This window comes from Artemia sp. Qi Xiang Cuo, chromosome 3 (assembly GCF_049724085.1).
Source record: "Artemia sp. Qi Xiang Cuo chromosome 3, ASM4972408v1, whole genome shotgun sequence".
NCBI classification, from domain to species: domain Eukaryota; kingdom Metazoa; phylum Arthropoda; class Branchiopoda; order Anostraca; family Artemiidae; genus Artemia; species Artemia sp. Qi Xiang Cuo.
The window spans coordinates 48,416,500-48,433,105 of record NC_142796.1 but is presented as its reverse complement, the minus strand read 5'-3'; the positions used below and the strand labels follow the sequence as shown (position 1 = coordinate 48,433,105).

General features: G+C 35.4%; 1 protein-coding gene across 2 annotated transcripts in view; it reads left to right on the top strand.

Moving 5' to 3' along the window:
- The window catches only part of LOC148954204 (serine/threonine-protein phosphatase 2A regulatory subunit B'' subunit gamma-like), a 251,242-nt gene that overhangs the window by 12,151 nt on the left and 222,485 nt on the right, over positions 1-16,606 (top strand). The window contains exon 1 of one of the 2 annotated variants that reach the window (XM_089086038.1): positions 12,601-12,708. The exons of the other annotated variant lie outside the window; for it this stretch is intronic. The gene's annotated coding sequence lies outside the window, so the exon portion shown is untranslated. Of the gene's footprint in view, positions 1-12,600; positions 12,709-16,606 lie in introns of those variants that run through there. 2 annotated transcript variants of the gene reach the window in all.

Sequence of the window (16,606 nt, the reverse complement as noted above, 5' to 3'; positions counted from 1 at the left end):
GTGATTTAATCAACAAACCGTGGCACAGAGCTATCCCTGCTTGGAAAATAGCAATTTTGAATATTTTTGGTTTATTTCAATTTTAATTTGTCTTTTCTTTATTTTCTCACAGTCTTTTCTAAACAAGTAGGTTATTAATTTAAATCATTGATGACCTTGATGATATAAATTATGATATGAATAAATGACCTTGATGACTTGAATATGGCAGAGGTGCATAGTAAACTGTAGGGGGCCCTTGAGTATCTTGATATGTTGAGTGAGGAAATTGTATAGGTGTTTGATGGGGCTGTCCAGAGTATACTGGAAATGGCTGGGTGTGAGATGGTGAGTATGCTATGTGTGGTGGTGGGATTGATGTTTGTGGAGGAGACAGTCCTACTAGTGCTGATGTTGATCCTGTTTGTGTGTGGTTTGTCTGTTGTGGATGGCTAGTTCCCACTGTGACACATCCCCCAGGGGGAACCCCCATTAGAGGGTGGGAATTCATTAATCGATCTTAATCCAAATTGTAAATGCTCTTACCCGAAATTAAAACTTCAGAATACGAAATTTTTAATTTTATCGCGTTGTCCGTTTTCCTCGATCCGTTGTTTGGAAAAGCTTTTCACGGTTTCAAAATTCATATAACAAGGCAGGGTTGCCATAAAGTCAAACAAAAAACAAGCCCGAGCCTTTGAAAAATAAGCGAAAATACGCCCGAGCCTTTGAAAACCAAGACTGCTATTTTGGTCAGTTCATAAACCTCTAAAATTGTCCAAATTTGGTAGTTCACAACAATTTTCGGTGCTAAAGTAAAAAAAAAAGTTTGCGCGTGTCGCGGCACAAGCCGCGACACGCGCATGGCCCGATAAGTGAGGTTGGATTAGTTCTAGATCCGTTTTTTTTCCGGTTATTTCAAACTTAGCACCAATCTTTTGAAACAAACACGGCAAAAAAAGGTGGTCCTGGTTAAATCAAACTTCGCACAAATCCCTCAAAACAAATACGGAAAATGCGGTCCAAACTTTTTGTTAATTCCTGTCTTTTTCAAAATCCTAATCATTTTGTCAGTGACAAAATTTAAAAATTGTATTACGAAAGTGCTACAAATTGAAGCCCGTGCTACAGTGCTACACATGATGAAATAGTGCTAAAATAGTTCTTTCGTGCTAAAGTCAGAAAACGTTTTGCCCCTAATCTAATTCTACTTTTACCTTGCTTGCTTACCCTTTGTTCATCTTCTCCACTTTCACGGAAGAACAACGATATATGTGATTCACCAAAATTAATCTGTTTTTAGCTGCAGCTTTATGCGCCGTAATTGTTAAACAGCAGTGAACTCTTTTTATTAACTTTTAGAATTTAATATGACTTATTTCAATGAATGCGCTAGTAACCACCATAAGCCGAAGACATACAATATCTTTGGTTTATTATCGCATAAAAAAATTTGGTACAATTGCAACACAATATTTAAAGATTACTTTATGATTAAAGTAGGGCCTCAAAAAAAAATCGTGAGTACGAGGTCAATACAAAAGCCTTCGTAATCCCGAGATGAAATAATACGTACAGATAAAAACAAAAACAAAAAAGGAAGGCACTTAGATCCAAAAGGAACTAAGAGATTTAAAACTCAGAGGAGGCTAGGATATTATCTAGATCGACTAGATCGGATGTTTGATCAGTTTCTTCGACTTCAAATATCACTATTGAAAAGCAGTTGCAACACAATATTTAAAGATAACTTTATGATTAAAGTGAGGCCTGAAAAATCGTGAGAACGGGGTTAATACCAAAGCCTTCGTAATCCCAAGATGAAATAATATGGACAGATAAAAAAAGAAAAAAGAAAGGCACATAGTTCCATAAGGCACTAAGAGATTTAAGACTCAAAGGAGGCTAGGATATTATTTAGATGGACTAGATCGGTTGTTTGGTCAGTTTCTTCGACTTCACAAGCCCTATAAATATCACTATTGAAAAGCAGTTGCAACACAATATTTAAAGATAACTTTATGATTATAGTATTGCCTCAAAAAGAAATGTGAGAACTGGGTTAATACAAAAGCCTTCGTAATTCCAAGATGAAATAATACAGACAACTAAAAAAACAAAAAAAGAAAGGCACTTAGATCCATAAGGCACTAAGAGATTTAAGACTCAAAGGAAGCTAGGATAAAATCTAGATCGACTAGATCAGTTGTTTGGTCAGTTTCTTCGACTTCACAAGCCTTATAAATATCACTATTGAAAAGCTGCATACGCTTTGTAGGCTCATACGTCGAGCAACTCGACATTAGTGGCCTTATGTATCACTATTGAAAAGAAGTTGCAATACAGTATTTAAAGATAACCTTATGATTAAAATAAGTTCTCAAAAAAACGTAAGAACGGGGTTAATACAAAAGCCTTCGTAAATCCCAAAATGAAATAATAAGTACAGATATAAAACAAAAACAAAAAAGAAAGGTACTTAAATTCATAAGGCACTAAGAGATATAAGACTCAAAGGAGGCTAGGATATTATCTAGATCGACTAGATCGGTTGTTTGGTCAGTTTTTTCGACTTCAAATATCACTATTGAAAAGCAGTTGCAACACAGTATTTAAAGATAACTTTATGATTAAAGTAAGGCCGGAAAAAAAATGTGAGAACGGGGTTAATACAAAAGCCTTCGTAATCACAAGATGAAATAATATGGACAGATAAAAAAAAGAAAAAAGAAAGGCACAAAAGCCTTCGTAATCCCAACATGAAATAATACAGACGGATAAAAAAACAAAACAAAAAAGAAAGGCACTTAGATCCACAAGGCACTAAGAGATTTAAGACTCAAGGGAAGCTAGGATAAAATCTAGATCGACTAGATCACCTTTTTGAAAGTCCACATGCTCATATTTTGTTTTGATTGAGTCCAATGTCTGCCTAAATATTTCTTGTATTTGATTACTGAGAATGTTGTTACATTCTCTTAGGACTATTGCTCTGAGGGCATTGGGGGGGGCATTCGCAAAGTCATAATTTCTGGACATTTAAACTATGCTTAACAAAATGGCTATCTCAAAATTTTGATTGGATGTGTTTGAGGAAGTGACTGACGTGGGGGAGGGGGGACATTTCTTTCTATAAGAAGTACCCTGGTCTAAAAAACAAAACAATATATTGTGCCCACATTGCTCTTTACTTAGGCAGCACTATTGTGCTGACTGTGAAATTTTGTCTTGAGATTTTAATTATAAAGCACTGGAAGTGCCAATTAGACCATGCAAGCCCCTTCTATAATTCAGCCTATGGGCACCCATGTATATTTACACATTAGGGGGAGATAAAGTATAATAAACTTGCAGTTAAAAAGTGTTAATTACAAGTCTAGAGAAGGACATGTGCAGAAAGAAACATGTTAAGAAAACAATTCATAATATGCAGAATAATTGTAGATAACACATATTGCATGTATCTCAGCTATACTTTATCCCTAGCTTCTTCCCCTAATGTGCAAATATATAACCCAAATTCAGATATTTCCAATGCATTCTGCCTCCCATCGGAAACTTGTTTTTCTGTTTTTGTTTTGTCACGGTTGATTAAATTTACTGGTACAATGAATGAATTTCAGCCATGTATTTGCAAATTAAGGGGGGTGGCCTGGGGGTAATTTATAGCAGGGCTACAAGCAAGATATCAGCAACAATTATTTCTGTATATTAATTATCAGGTATGAATTTTTTTCTTAACATGTTTCCTTCTCTAGGTGTATACCATTACAAGTAGGGAAATATGCATATTACAAAGTATAAATTGTTTTCTTGACATGATTTTTTCGCAACAGTCCCAATTCTACACTAAACCTAGGCCACAAAAGGATTGGGCCAGATCTGTCAAATATATAAAAAAAAGGATAGATCTGCATAAATTCAAGTCTTGTCTTAATCTGACCAGCAATAAAATTCCTTTTAACTTGTAAGACTCCTAACGCAGAGCCATCTCAGCCATGCAGAAATAAATTCCTAATGGCGAAGCGTTTCAGAATAGAAAGCATTCTACGCGCTGAAGGAGCGTCTATTTGGTGCATAACCACGGCTGAGCCACCGTGTTTTTGTAATTTTTGTCTGATTCCAAACTTTCAGTCAAAATAAGCCCGAAATAAGCCCATTTTTTTTTAGAAAAAAAGGCCCATTTTCCCGCCCCACAACCCTCACGCCCACTCCGAAATTCAGCCCGCCCCCGACGGCTAAAACAAGCCCACGGGGCGGAAAACAAGCCCATCTGGCAACAAAGTAACGATGCGAAATGCCTAATTAGCATTTCTGTCAGGAATTTTATCCCTGTTCAATAGGACTTACTGTAGCTAAAAACGAGTCAATAACCTTTAAATGGATGCAGTTTGAATATCATAATGAATTTTACAGAGAAAATCTTACAAAATAGTATATATTTTTAAAGTAATTAAAATTTCGTTTACTTATGGTAGTAAGTAAATATTTCAGGAGTTTTCTATCTTTATAAGAACGAATTGCAACTTATTGAGCTCTGTGGCGCAACAAGTAAACAATCAACTGTAATAGGTTTCGATAAGTGCCTCTGGATGCAATATAACATTAGGACCTAGTTTTGAATGTTATTGTATTAAGTCTATTTGTGGAAACGGATCCTCCTAGAAGCATTTAAAAACCTTCCATGCGTTCAACAGAACTTATTGGAATTATTGCGACAGATTATTGGATATGAGCTACTATTATGCTTTATTGAATTTGGTTCAAACATAAAAATCAAGCTCTTACAGTAAGAAAATAAGGAAAAAAAAAATTTAATCCAATGAACCTTTGAAACTTACCAATTTGTATACTAAAATACTAATTTATAAATTAATTTTTACTAATTTGCTAATTTATTAATTAATTAACTTTAAAAAGCATTTTCCAAAACATCAGCTCTTTAAAGAAAAATAAAGAGCGGAAATAAATTAAAAGAGTAATTCAAACTTAAATCGGACATAAATCACTGTCAAAGAATAAATAAGACCCAAAATAAATAGAAATTACAATGAATTATAAATTCAAACTTAAAACAGACTGAATTAGTGAACTCAGGAGTAGAGCTAATTTTCCTTTAGCTGTTTAAAGAACCAAGCATCATTTTTGCTCTACTGAAAACAGTTTTATTTCGAACAGTTTCTTTTATTTGTCGTAAGAACAACAAAAACTACATTAAAATCATCGTGTTTACGACAGTTACTGAAAAACACTTAAGCAAGTAGACTGATTGTTTAATATATATTGATTTTAATTCCTGAAATTGTCAGCATATTTAAAAATATTAGTTTTACAAAGAAAAAACTACTAAAATAACTTTTTTTTTATATCCTTAAGACTTTTGTTTTTCAGTGAAGCACAGATGACGCTCTGTCTTTCCTTAAAGACATGTTCAGGGTACTACAATAGGTATCAAAATTAATGTTAAGAAGACTAAGTCGCTAAGGTTAGGAATAAGTGAAGATGAAAAGATGATGCAAGGTAGAGAAAAAATCAATCAAGTGGGCAGCTTCACTTACTTAGTAGTATTATTTAGTAAAGAAGGTGGGGAAAAAAATGTTAAAAGAGGAATAGCTGAGGCTCTGGGTCTTTTTTCACAGTTAAAATTTTTTGCTAATAATATGAAGATAAGTGTGCGAACCAAGATTAGAATATTGGAAGCTACAGTGATGACAGTGGTCAAGTATGGTTCTGAAATATAGGTAAGGAAAATAGACTAAGATTTGTTAATGTTTTCCAAAGAAATCGTTTACGGTTGTTTTGGGTACCCGACTTAGTTACCGTATTACAAACGGTTGATTGAACAAAAAGTGTGGTTCGATCTCATTTTCTAGGGCTGTAATAAGATAAAGATTAAGGTGATTAGGACACGTTCTGTGGATGAACTATGACAGATTGACAAGGATTGTCCTTTTCGACCAACCGTAGAGGGCTAAACGAAGAGCAAGTTGTCCTAGGTTGGGGTTGGAAGATGTCGTAAGGAAAGATTTAAGGGAAATAAAAACTTCCTGGGAGGGTATAAAGAGGGAGGTTTTGGATAGATTCAGATGAAGGAGGAGCTTGCGTAAATATGTTGACCAAATGTGGCTTGGTGTCACGGTGATTTTTATTAGTAGTAGTTGTAGTAGTTTGAGCCCTTCTCCTATTTGTGGTCATTTCTGTTTATTTTAAGTTTGATTTTATTGTTCATTGTAATTTCCGTTTGTTTAGATATTATTTATTCATTAATATAGATTTACGTTTGTTTCAAGTTTGAATTATTATTTGTACTTTATTTCTACTTGTCTTTGGTTTCGAAATTAGCTTTAAATCAAAAATTATCTTCGTTTTAATCTTTATGTTAAATTTTTGAATATGTTTAACTAGCAACGAAAACAAATGACCAATGTAACTAGAATTAACTAGTATTCAGTAATAGTTGTATATTTTGTGTACAGTTTTTAAATAGTCACCGTCTCAATTAATAGAGTAAACCAGATCCAACATTGAACCTTGTTTTGCTCTGAATTGCTGATCAAGGTACCGAAATTAATGCTTCATATTTCCATTTTTTCACGTTTTACTCATTACTCTTTACTTACTTATGTCACCTTCCACCAGAGTAGTTCTTTTTCTCGGTATTTTTTGGAGCATTCAGGTATTGCGAGAGACTTGAGTAAAGAATTTTCTCGATAGTAAATGATTGACATGTTTATATTGTGGTAACCTGTCCAAGTATGCAGAACTTAATTTAATATGAAATAAAATTTTTATGACGTAAAATAAAATCAAGGGTTTGAGAAATACCACTTTACTATGATAAGAAGTGAAATTCAGCCATTAAAAATACCACAGATCTTGTAAAACTATCCTTGAATGTGGGCATTCAAGGATATTGAGAAATAACCACTTCCTTGCTTCCTTGAGTAAACCTACTGCGAGCTTATTGATCTGTGTTCACCTTTGGTGCCAAATAATTGGTATTGAAATAGACTGATATTAGTAGATTTTATAGATTATTTTGGATATATATTATTGAATCTTTGGAGCATTTTTCTAACTAAATTTTTCCTTAAGGTTCTTTACTTAGATAAAGATAAGTTGCTTTTACTTTTGTCCTCTCCTTAATAGGAAATGTCTGCATTTAAAGAGTTTGATATCGCGTTAGCTAACTTCAAAAATTATCGTCATTGGCCAGTAAAGATACTAAAGGTGTCCAAGGATAGCAAAGGAAAGCCATCATATTTGGTATTTTGCTATGGGACACATGACGAATACAGACTTGTTGAAGCCAACTTGGCAGAATATAATCCAAGCGTTAGCCGAACTTCAACAAAACATACTGCAGGTGTAAAGGCTGCATCTGAGGAATTGAAAAATTCACCCGATATTTATAAATCCCTTTCCAAGACATTTAATGCATTAACAATTAAGGAATCTAATACAGGAGAATGTGCTTTGTTGATGGATAAAATCACTTCTCCGGAATTGGACCTGGAAAAAACTAAGCGAGAGTTACTGCAAAATATAACTAGGAAGGTTAATGAAAGGTTTTTGGATGCTGATTCCTTTCGCCAGTCATCCCACGACATTATCTGTGAAATATATGATGCGATTACTCTTGATTATATACCAAAATTTGAAAAAATTGAACAATCGCTGAAAACTCTTAATAACCAAATTATAAATCAAGAAGAGAAAATCATGAAAATTGAAATGAAACTAGATTCATTCGAGCAAGAAGTGCTGCTTGATTCGCTAATTTTGCATGGTGTTAAGCAACAGTCCGGATCTTACCTCCAATCAACAATCCTGCAAATTTTCATAACCAAAATTAACCTGACTAAAATTAATGTTGCCCAAATTAGGAATATCTACAGATTCAAAATATCCCCTGCTTTAACCGATGCCTCCGTAAACGACAAAGTCCCTCCTGTTTTAGTTAAATTTGTGAATAGTGATATAGCGAAGAAAGTCTTCAAAGCAAAAGCTAGGTTAGCTTCAAGTGGAATTCCTTTATCGGAAGCATTGACAAAGAGCCAACGTGAGGTCTTATATTGCGCAAAGGACAGCTTTGGTGATATAAATGTTTGGACTGATCATGGGCAAATTTTAGCAAGGCCTAACGGTGAAAGTTTCACTAAAAAAATTCATACTCTAGCCGACTTTTTTTAAGATTAAGTTTTTTTTTTTTTTTTTTTTTTTGTTTTTGTTTTTTTTTTTTTAGATATCTTTTGTATCTTGCCATTCATATATTCAGCGAATTTATTGATATTATGCTTATTTTTTTTTCTTTATACGTGTCTGTCTCATGATTTACTTTCGTTCCAATTAACTTCAATGAAATTTATTTATTTCAGTAATTATTCTTTTTTTTGTTACATGCCAGTTCCCACAAGTCATTGCGTCAGATTAGGATTTTAATCCTTTGTTATCTTGAAAATGATTTTACTTGTAGTGGTCTCATGGGTACATTAATGCAGTGGAGCTTTAGCGTTATATATTTTTTATTTTTTTTAATTCAGGAGCTGAGTAGTATGATTAATGATTTAAGAAAGTCACTAAATTTATCTGAAATTATTATAACTAATTTGTTCAATAATATAAAATATATATGTATCTTACTTATTGGCATGATTATTGTGATTTTATTTATTTATTTATGTCGTTAACCTTTGGTCTGGGCAGTTTGGTCGCGGAGCGGATCTACCATCCACCGTAAGTAAAAGGATTAATTCTTTTAGTGACCAGGGTGATGTTAACTCTTTGGGGGAACGTTTTGTTGAGTTACAAAATAATCCTTTAGATATAGAAAGTATAATTAATAATTCAGTTGGAAGTAGAAATAGGAATTATAATGATCCTAAATCAGTTATTGAAAGTAAATATGTTTCGCAATTAAGTGGTTCTGCCTCTTCTAAAAAAGATGGTATTTTCTCTGTGCTTCACCTAAACATTCAGGGACATTGTTCCTCTTTTGATGAGCTGAAACGGATCGTCAGTGGTGGAACTCCGGATGTTATTGGTTTATGTGAAACTTTCCTGGATTCAAAAAAGGATATGCTTTTAGATATCCAAAGATTTAGGATAGAGAGGATGAACCGGAAACAGATGGCGAAAGGTGGCCTTGCCCTGCATATTGCCGATCATCTTGTATATAATTTCCGAAGTGATTTGAGTAGAAATGAGGAAGGAATCTTTGAATCCCTTTTTATTGAGATTAAGTCAGGTTGTAAGGATTTAGTTGTCGGTTTGGCTTACAGATCCCCTAGTGGAACTATTCCTTCGTTTATGAAAATTCTGGAAGAGGTTTTGGACTTAGTCCAAAAGCATCCTTGCGAACTAATCCTTATGGGGAATTTCAACCTTAACCTGCTGGATCAAAATTCTGCTTCGGCTGCAGATTTTTTGTCAATGATGCTTTCTGCGGGAACTCTACCTTCAGTTTGTATACCAGCCCGAGTTACTGAGATGCATGCATCACTTATTGATAATTTTTTTCCGTCACTAGATGTCTTAGATAATTCGGTGATGATTAGTGATATTTCTGATCATTTCCCTGCTATTTCACGATATAGGACTGCTAATCGATCGCAGCGTAAAGCTTCGCCATCTAATCTCCCATTTTTCTGTTTTGGTGTCAGTGAGATCAGTCTACTTAAATCTCGTTTGACTGATCAGCCATGGGATAGTTTGGATTCTGAATTGGATTTTAACCGCTCTTTTGATTTCTTTTATGATTCAGTAAAAGAAGGTATCCTAGAGGTTTGCCACCAGAATCCAAAGCCTCATACCTCGAAAAGGATAGTACTGCTGAATCCGTGGATGACTCCAGGTCTCCATAAAAGCTGGAAAAGGAAAAATTATCTGTGGAAACTATACAAGGCTTCGTCTTCTGCTTCTCATCATCAGCGGTTCAAGGCCTATAGGAGTTTATTTAATTATCTGTGTCGGAAGGCCAATTCTCAGTATTATAACAGGAAATTTTCTGAGTGTGGAAAGGATGTTGGGAAGACATGGAAAATTATTAATTCTGTACTTAAACCTACTCTCCCTCCGCCTTCAGTTCCAACAACGCTGATAGTTGACGTTAAAATTGTCAAAGGAGAAGAAATTTTTCAGCTCGAGCTTACGTATTATTTTGCTAATATAGGAAAAACGACTGCTTCATCTGTGAGCTCTACAACTCCTCGTTGCGATTTCAGAGCCTATCTTGGACCCCCATGTTTAAAGTCAATGGTCTTGAACCCTGTTTCTGAGTTTGAGGTAGCTCGGATCGTAAATGCAGTTAAAGGTTCATCGTCTTCAGGGCCAGACAGAATTCCTACAAGGGTTACCCGTGCCGTTCTTCCTGCTATTCTGTCACCATTGACTAAGTTTGTCAATCTGTCTTTCGTGAATGGAATTTTCCCTGAATCACTCAAGCGAGCTAAAGTTATAGTGCTGTATAAAGGTGGTTCTCGGAGCGATTCTGCTAGTCATAGGCCAATTTCTCTCCTATCTGTTTTTAGCAAAATTTTGAGAAGGCTATACTATCCAGGCTTCTTAGTTTTCTGGATGTCAAACATTTTTTGCATGATTTCCAGTTTGGATTCCGAGCGAATCCTTCTACAGAGCATGCTTGCTTATCTCTCTTGAATTTCATTCATTCGGCAATAGATTTTGGTCTTATCCCGGCAGCTTTATTTTTGGATGTTCGTAAAGCTTTTGATTCTTTGACTCATCAGATTCTTCTTTGGAAACTATTGCATATTGGTATAAGATCAAATGCTTTCTCTTGGTTTGAATCATATCTTTCTGGTAGACTTATTTCAATAGATCCACCTTTCTGGAGCCCTTCTGAAGTAGAATATGGTGTCCCCCAGGGATATGTTCTTGGCCCCGTTTTATTTCTGAGTTATGTCAATGATCTGATTTCAGCAATCAAGAATACCATTCCTCTAGTATGCTGTAATATTTGTCATCCGGATGTTCCTTTGTGTCCCAATGCTACTTCTAATGAAGATTGCCTCGTTGCTTTTGCTGACGACAGCACTTTTGGGACTCTAGGGAGGACGGAATGTGATGTCAGGTCTAATCTGGTGGCAATATTTGAGAGAGTAGTTTCATGGTTTGAGGCGAATTACTTGGCCTTGAATTTTACCAAGTCACATTTTCTTATTTTTTCTCGAATTGATGTAGCTTTCCCTCAACTGACACAGCTTCAGGTGTCACAAGGCTCCTTGTGTAGACCAAAGAATCGGTTGGTCCGGTTTCTTGGTATCCTGCTTGATGAGAACTTTTCGTTTAGACACCATATAGCCATGATTAGGGTTAAGGTTTCACGGAGTTTGGGTGTCAATTGAAAACTCAGACACACCTTTCCTGGATCTATACTGAAGCTTCTTTTGTTATGCCTTGTCCAGTCATATGTCTCTTATTGCCCCATAGTGTGGATGTCTACTTTTCCTTCTACACTGCGGTCGCGTTCTGTCGTGTATGATAAAAAACCGCGTCTGGTTATTGGCACCAACACTTCTTAACCAACACCGCGTCTAAATCTACAGTCTATCTACATTATTTCTTGTGCTTCTTTTGTTTTTCATCAGCTTCATGGCAATCTTCCAAAATCTTTTCAAAAAACTCCTCAGTTTATTTCTGATTCAGCTCCAAATAACCTTCGTTCGTCACATAATATCTGCATTCATCCTACTCCCACTGTGCAGTCAGATGTCAATCCCCTCATCGCTTGTCATCAGGTTTGGAACTCCCTGCCTTCTTCAGTACAGAAATGCCACTCTTCTGGCACTTTCAAGAGGATTCTTAAGGACCATTTAGTTAAGAATCAAACTGAATAATTATTATTATTATTTTTTTTTTTTTTGTGGAGTTGATGTCCCCTGAATGTTTAGTTCTGTTTTATGGTGGTCATCTCTGCGCTATGACTCCCAGGCCTCAGGTATGACTATCAATATTTATTGCTGAAACTTGTATAGTTCACTAAGGAGTAGCATTCATGAAGACGGGTTAAATTTTATTGCTTTCGCACCATTTTATTACAGTCCAATAATTATAAGCCTTATGATTGAATTAACCCATAAACGTCAATTTTGCTACCTAGCCTCAGAAATAAGCAGAGCTGATTGAACTGGAATTTATATAGTTTTAAATACAAGTTTAAAAGGGGTGTACATGGCTTAAGTTATGATATTTTAATATCTTGGATAAGAGGTATGAATAATATCGTAATAGCTATTATGATGTTGGTTCTACCTGACAATACACATAATTCTGTTTCGACGATAGAAATTCGCTTATAGTAATAGTAATATATTTTTTTTTTTGAGTCTATTTAATATAATTAATAAATTTAGTTTATTTATTCAAATTTTTTCTATAGTTTCCATTTTATCTATATTTTATTTTCTTCTCCTTCATATGTGAGTAAGTGGTCATTTTAAATTTTCTTTTGTTTTTTATCTATGAGTATGTAATTCATATGTCGTCCCTCTTTGTACAGGCCAATGAGCCTTTGAAGGATTAATAACATGTAATATTGTATGTGTATTTAATGAAGAATAAAACTTATCTTATCTTATCGTACTTCTGAGGCCCAGAAAGACGTGGTTGACCTATGGCATGAAAGATACGTTTTATGGTATCGATGAACTTTTCTATCTTAATTATTGTGGTGCCTTCTGGCCCATTTCTTTAAGAATACCTTGGAATATCGTAAGTTTCTTAACCTCTCATAGTTTGTAATGGTATTATTGTATTTGTTTATTCTGTGGGGCAAATAGTCCCAGTGGCGTAAATATAGCCAGACCTTGTCCCGTTGTGTGTGAAGTTAAATAAAAGTAATCGTATTATACCAAACCTCTCTACAACGTTATTTAAGCTTCTCAAATATACCAGTAGGACGCCATCATAATTAGTCAGGCCAAACCTAAGGGAACGCTACCCTTGTTTTAATCCCTTTAGGACCATGCCCATACCTCCTTCAAGGGTAGAATAACACCCACTATTAATACCACCTTAAGTTACTTTATTACATCTGGTGAATAGAATAACACCTACTTTACTACAACTGGTGGCTTGCGGGAAAATTGGGTCAAGAAGACTAAACAAGGTCGTAAATTAAAAAACAAAATGACTTTATCAGAAGAAGAAATCAAAATGACTTCTCTTTTAGTGGCACTTCAATTAGAAAAACTTCAAGTAGTTTTGCTCGAAGTTAGTCTATTACAAATAGACAAAACGGAAAAATGGCACAACCCCTAATTCTAAAATGAAAAAATGGAGAGTAGAATTAAGTGTATTATTAATAGTATTAGTAATTTTATTAGTGCTAGTTTAATGCAGTAGTACCGTTTATCACTAAATAATAAAGGGTTTGCAGCAGTGGCGGATCCAAGGGAGGGGTGAGGAGGGCACGCGCCCTCCTAAAATAGTCTAGAGGAGTGTAATTTCCTTAATCAACACAAGTTTACGTCAATTAAACTTTCTCCTAACGTAAGTTTATCGGATTTTGCCCCCCCCCCCCCAAAAAAAAAAATTCCTGGATCCGCCACTGATTTCTACCATAAGTTAAAAAAATGAAATAGAAGATAATGCGTAAAAGAAAGATCTAGCTGGACCGTTAGAAATGTTGGTAGAAACAGGAGAATTTTAGGCATAACAGTAGCGAACATGGTTCTAATTCAGCCTTACTACAGGTACAAGCTATAGACTTATCGTATAAGGATAATACTGCTACAATTTAGCGAGAGGAACACATAAATTGTTTTCAGAAAAATTGTAAGTTAGAAGCTGCCATTTCCGAGTGTTTTAGGAGTAGAGGCGCTTCAAAAATAATGGAATTTTCCGACGTAATAAGCAATAGAGTTATCCTTGCTAAAGCTAACCCGAGTACTAGGTTAGTTGCGTAACATCACAAGCAAAGGGAAAACAAAGATGTAAAAATTTGTAATTAAAGCACTGGAAAAGAGGGATGAAAAAAGTAACATTATAAGGCAAATCAATGTGGAAGCTTAGCAGAATATACTGAAGGAAGCGAAAGAATTGCCACCCAGCTGAGATGGGTAGCCTGCACAAGACTCACGGAATTCGGTGAGAGAAACCAATAATCATAGAAAATGGAGGCACAGGGATAGTTCTTTCAAGGGCCTCCTTTTGTTATAGATAGGAACTTCATCTGAATAGTGGTGTTATAAAAAGCTGAATTCCTGAACTAGCCAAATTAAATGCTTCAGAAGAAAGTTCAAGTTTAAATTTTAAACCATGACTGCTTTGAGCGATGTAGATGTAAACCAGACCAGTGCATGAAAAAGGTTATGCTTGTTTACATATAAGCCCTATTAAGACAAACAGATAAGGCAATGCATCTTTTTGGATAGCTAATTTTGATAATTCTGGTCCACTCTTACTGCTCATCAATGCCGAGATTTATATTTATTGAGCCTCAAAACCACCCTCACGTCTAGTTTAATTATAAGTCAGTACAGAGTCGAATAACAGAATAATAAAAATAAGAAAACAAAGAATTGGGAATTTCAAACTCTGAAGAACAGAAGCAAACTGATGTAGGGAAAGTAGACAATTGTTCCAAGTCGTTTAATAATTGATTAAATTGATGATGCCAAAAGGAAAAAAAATTGTTTGAAAAAATCAAAAATAGTCAGTTTTTACTTGGCAAATATTCCTAAACTAATAATTTTATAATCTTACAGTTTTTTAATCTTACCTGTTAATAAAATCAGAGTTTTCCTCATAATGTATAAATATTTCCTTAGAAAAATCATATAGCGTAAAATTACTAGCCCCTCAGTATTAAATAGCCTAGTCTTAGGCAGCGCAATTGTGCTGCCTAAGTAAAGAACGATGTTGGCACAATGTATTATTTATTTTTTTGTTTGTTTGTTTCTTACACAGTTTATAGGATTAGCAGTACGATCATTCCCTATCTCACCCATTATAAAAACCCGGACCGAGGTGCGAGTGCTCCAGAGAACGTTTTTGCAGATATAAACATAAGCGGCATTAGATCTTTTCATGGGTAGACAAGTCATATTTCTCTTGGACGCGAAACTTACAGATATAATAGAAATAATCGGAAATAAGTGGAAACCCGCTATTACGAATAATGCAATTTCTAACCCTCTTGGACGCGAAACTTACAGTTATAATAGAAATATTCGGAAACAAGTGGAAACCCGCTATTACGAATAATGCACTTTGTAACCATTTCTCATTGATTGACGAAAACAGACTAACCCGCTAATGCAGAAATAAGTGGGTGGAGCTTTTTGTTCGCACCGAGAATGAAGACCAGAAATGATCTGCGATAAACTTACTGGATAATTCTATAAACTGTGGTTTCTTACCTTCTTTTAGACCAGGGCACTTCGTATTGAAGGACTTGTCGTAGAATCTTCAAAAACGGCTCATTTGATTGGAAATTGGAAGGGCTTGAGCCCTTTTTAATAGCCGAAAGTAACTGGAAGGCAACTGATACCCTTTCCACACCCAGAATTTCCCCAACCACATCCAATTAATGTTTTGAGACAGCCATTTTTTTCAACGTAGTTGAAAGATCTGAAAATTATGTCATTGAGAAGGAAAACACCCCCCAAAGCCTTCAGGGCAAGGGTTGTAGGTTATTCCCTGGGGGCATTTAAGGTTTTTATAGAAAGCATTGTAGTAAAAACTTCAAAAAGGGCTCATTCGATTGGAAATTAAAATAGCTAGTGCCCATTTAATAGTTTAAAGTGATTAGAGGACAACTAACCCTCTCAGGCCCACCATTTCCTCAAAACATGCAATCAAAATTTTGAGATATTCATTTTATTCAACGTAGTTGAAAGTTCTGGAAATTATGTCTCTGAGGATGACAACTCCCTCACAGCCCTCAGGGCAAGGGTTGTAAGTTATGCCCCGGGGGCATATAAGGTTTTTATTGACAACGTTGTCGTAGAAATTTCGAAAAGAGCTCATTCGATTGGGAATTGAAAGGGCTAGTGCCCTTAACAGTAAAAAGTGATTGGAGGGCAACTACCCCAGCTCACGCCCACCATTTCCCCAAACACATCCAGTCAAAATTTTGAGATAGCCATTTTGTTCAACGTAGTTGAAACTTCTGGAAATTAGGTCTTTGAGGATGACACCCAGCCCCCCCCCCACCACAGTCGTCGAGGGGCTGTAAGTTATGGCCTGGGGGCATATGAGGTTTTTATAGATAATGTTTTCATAAAAACTTCAAAAAGGGCTCATTCGACAGAAAAGTGAAAGGACTAGTGCCCTTTGTAATATTAGAAAGTGATTTAATGGCAAGTAGCCCCCATATAACGCCTACCATTTCCCCAAACACATCCAATCAAAATTTTGAGATAGCCATTTTTTTTCAACGTAGTTGAGCGTTCTGGAAATTATGTCTTTGAGGGCGACAAACCCCCCGAAGTCCTTAGGGTAAAGGTTGCAAGATAAGACCTTGGGGCATATACGGTTTTTATAGAAAGTGTTGTTGGAGAAACTTCAAAAAGGGCTCATTCGATTTGAAATTTAAAGGGCTAGTGCCCTTTTAATAGTAGAAAGTGATTAGAGGTTAACTCACCCCCCCTCTCACGCCCACCTT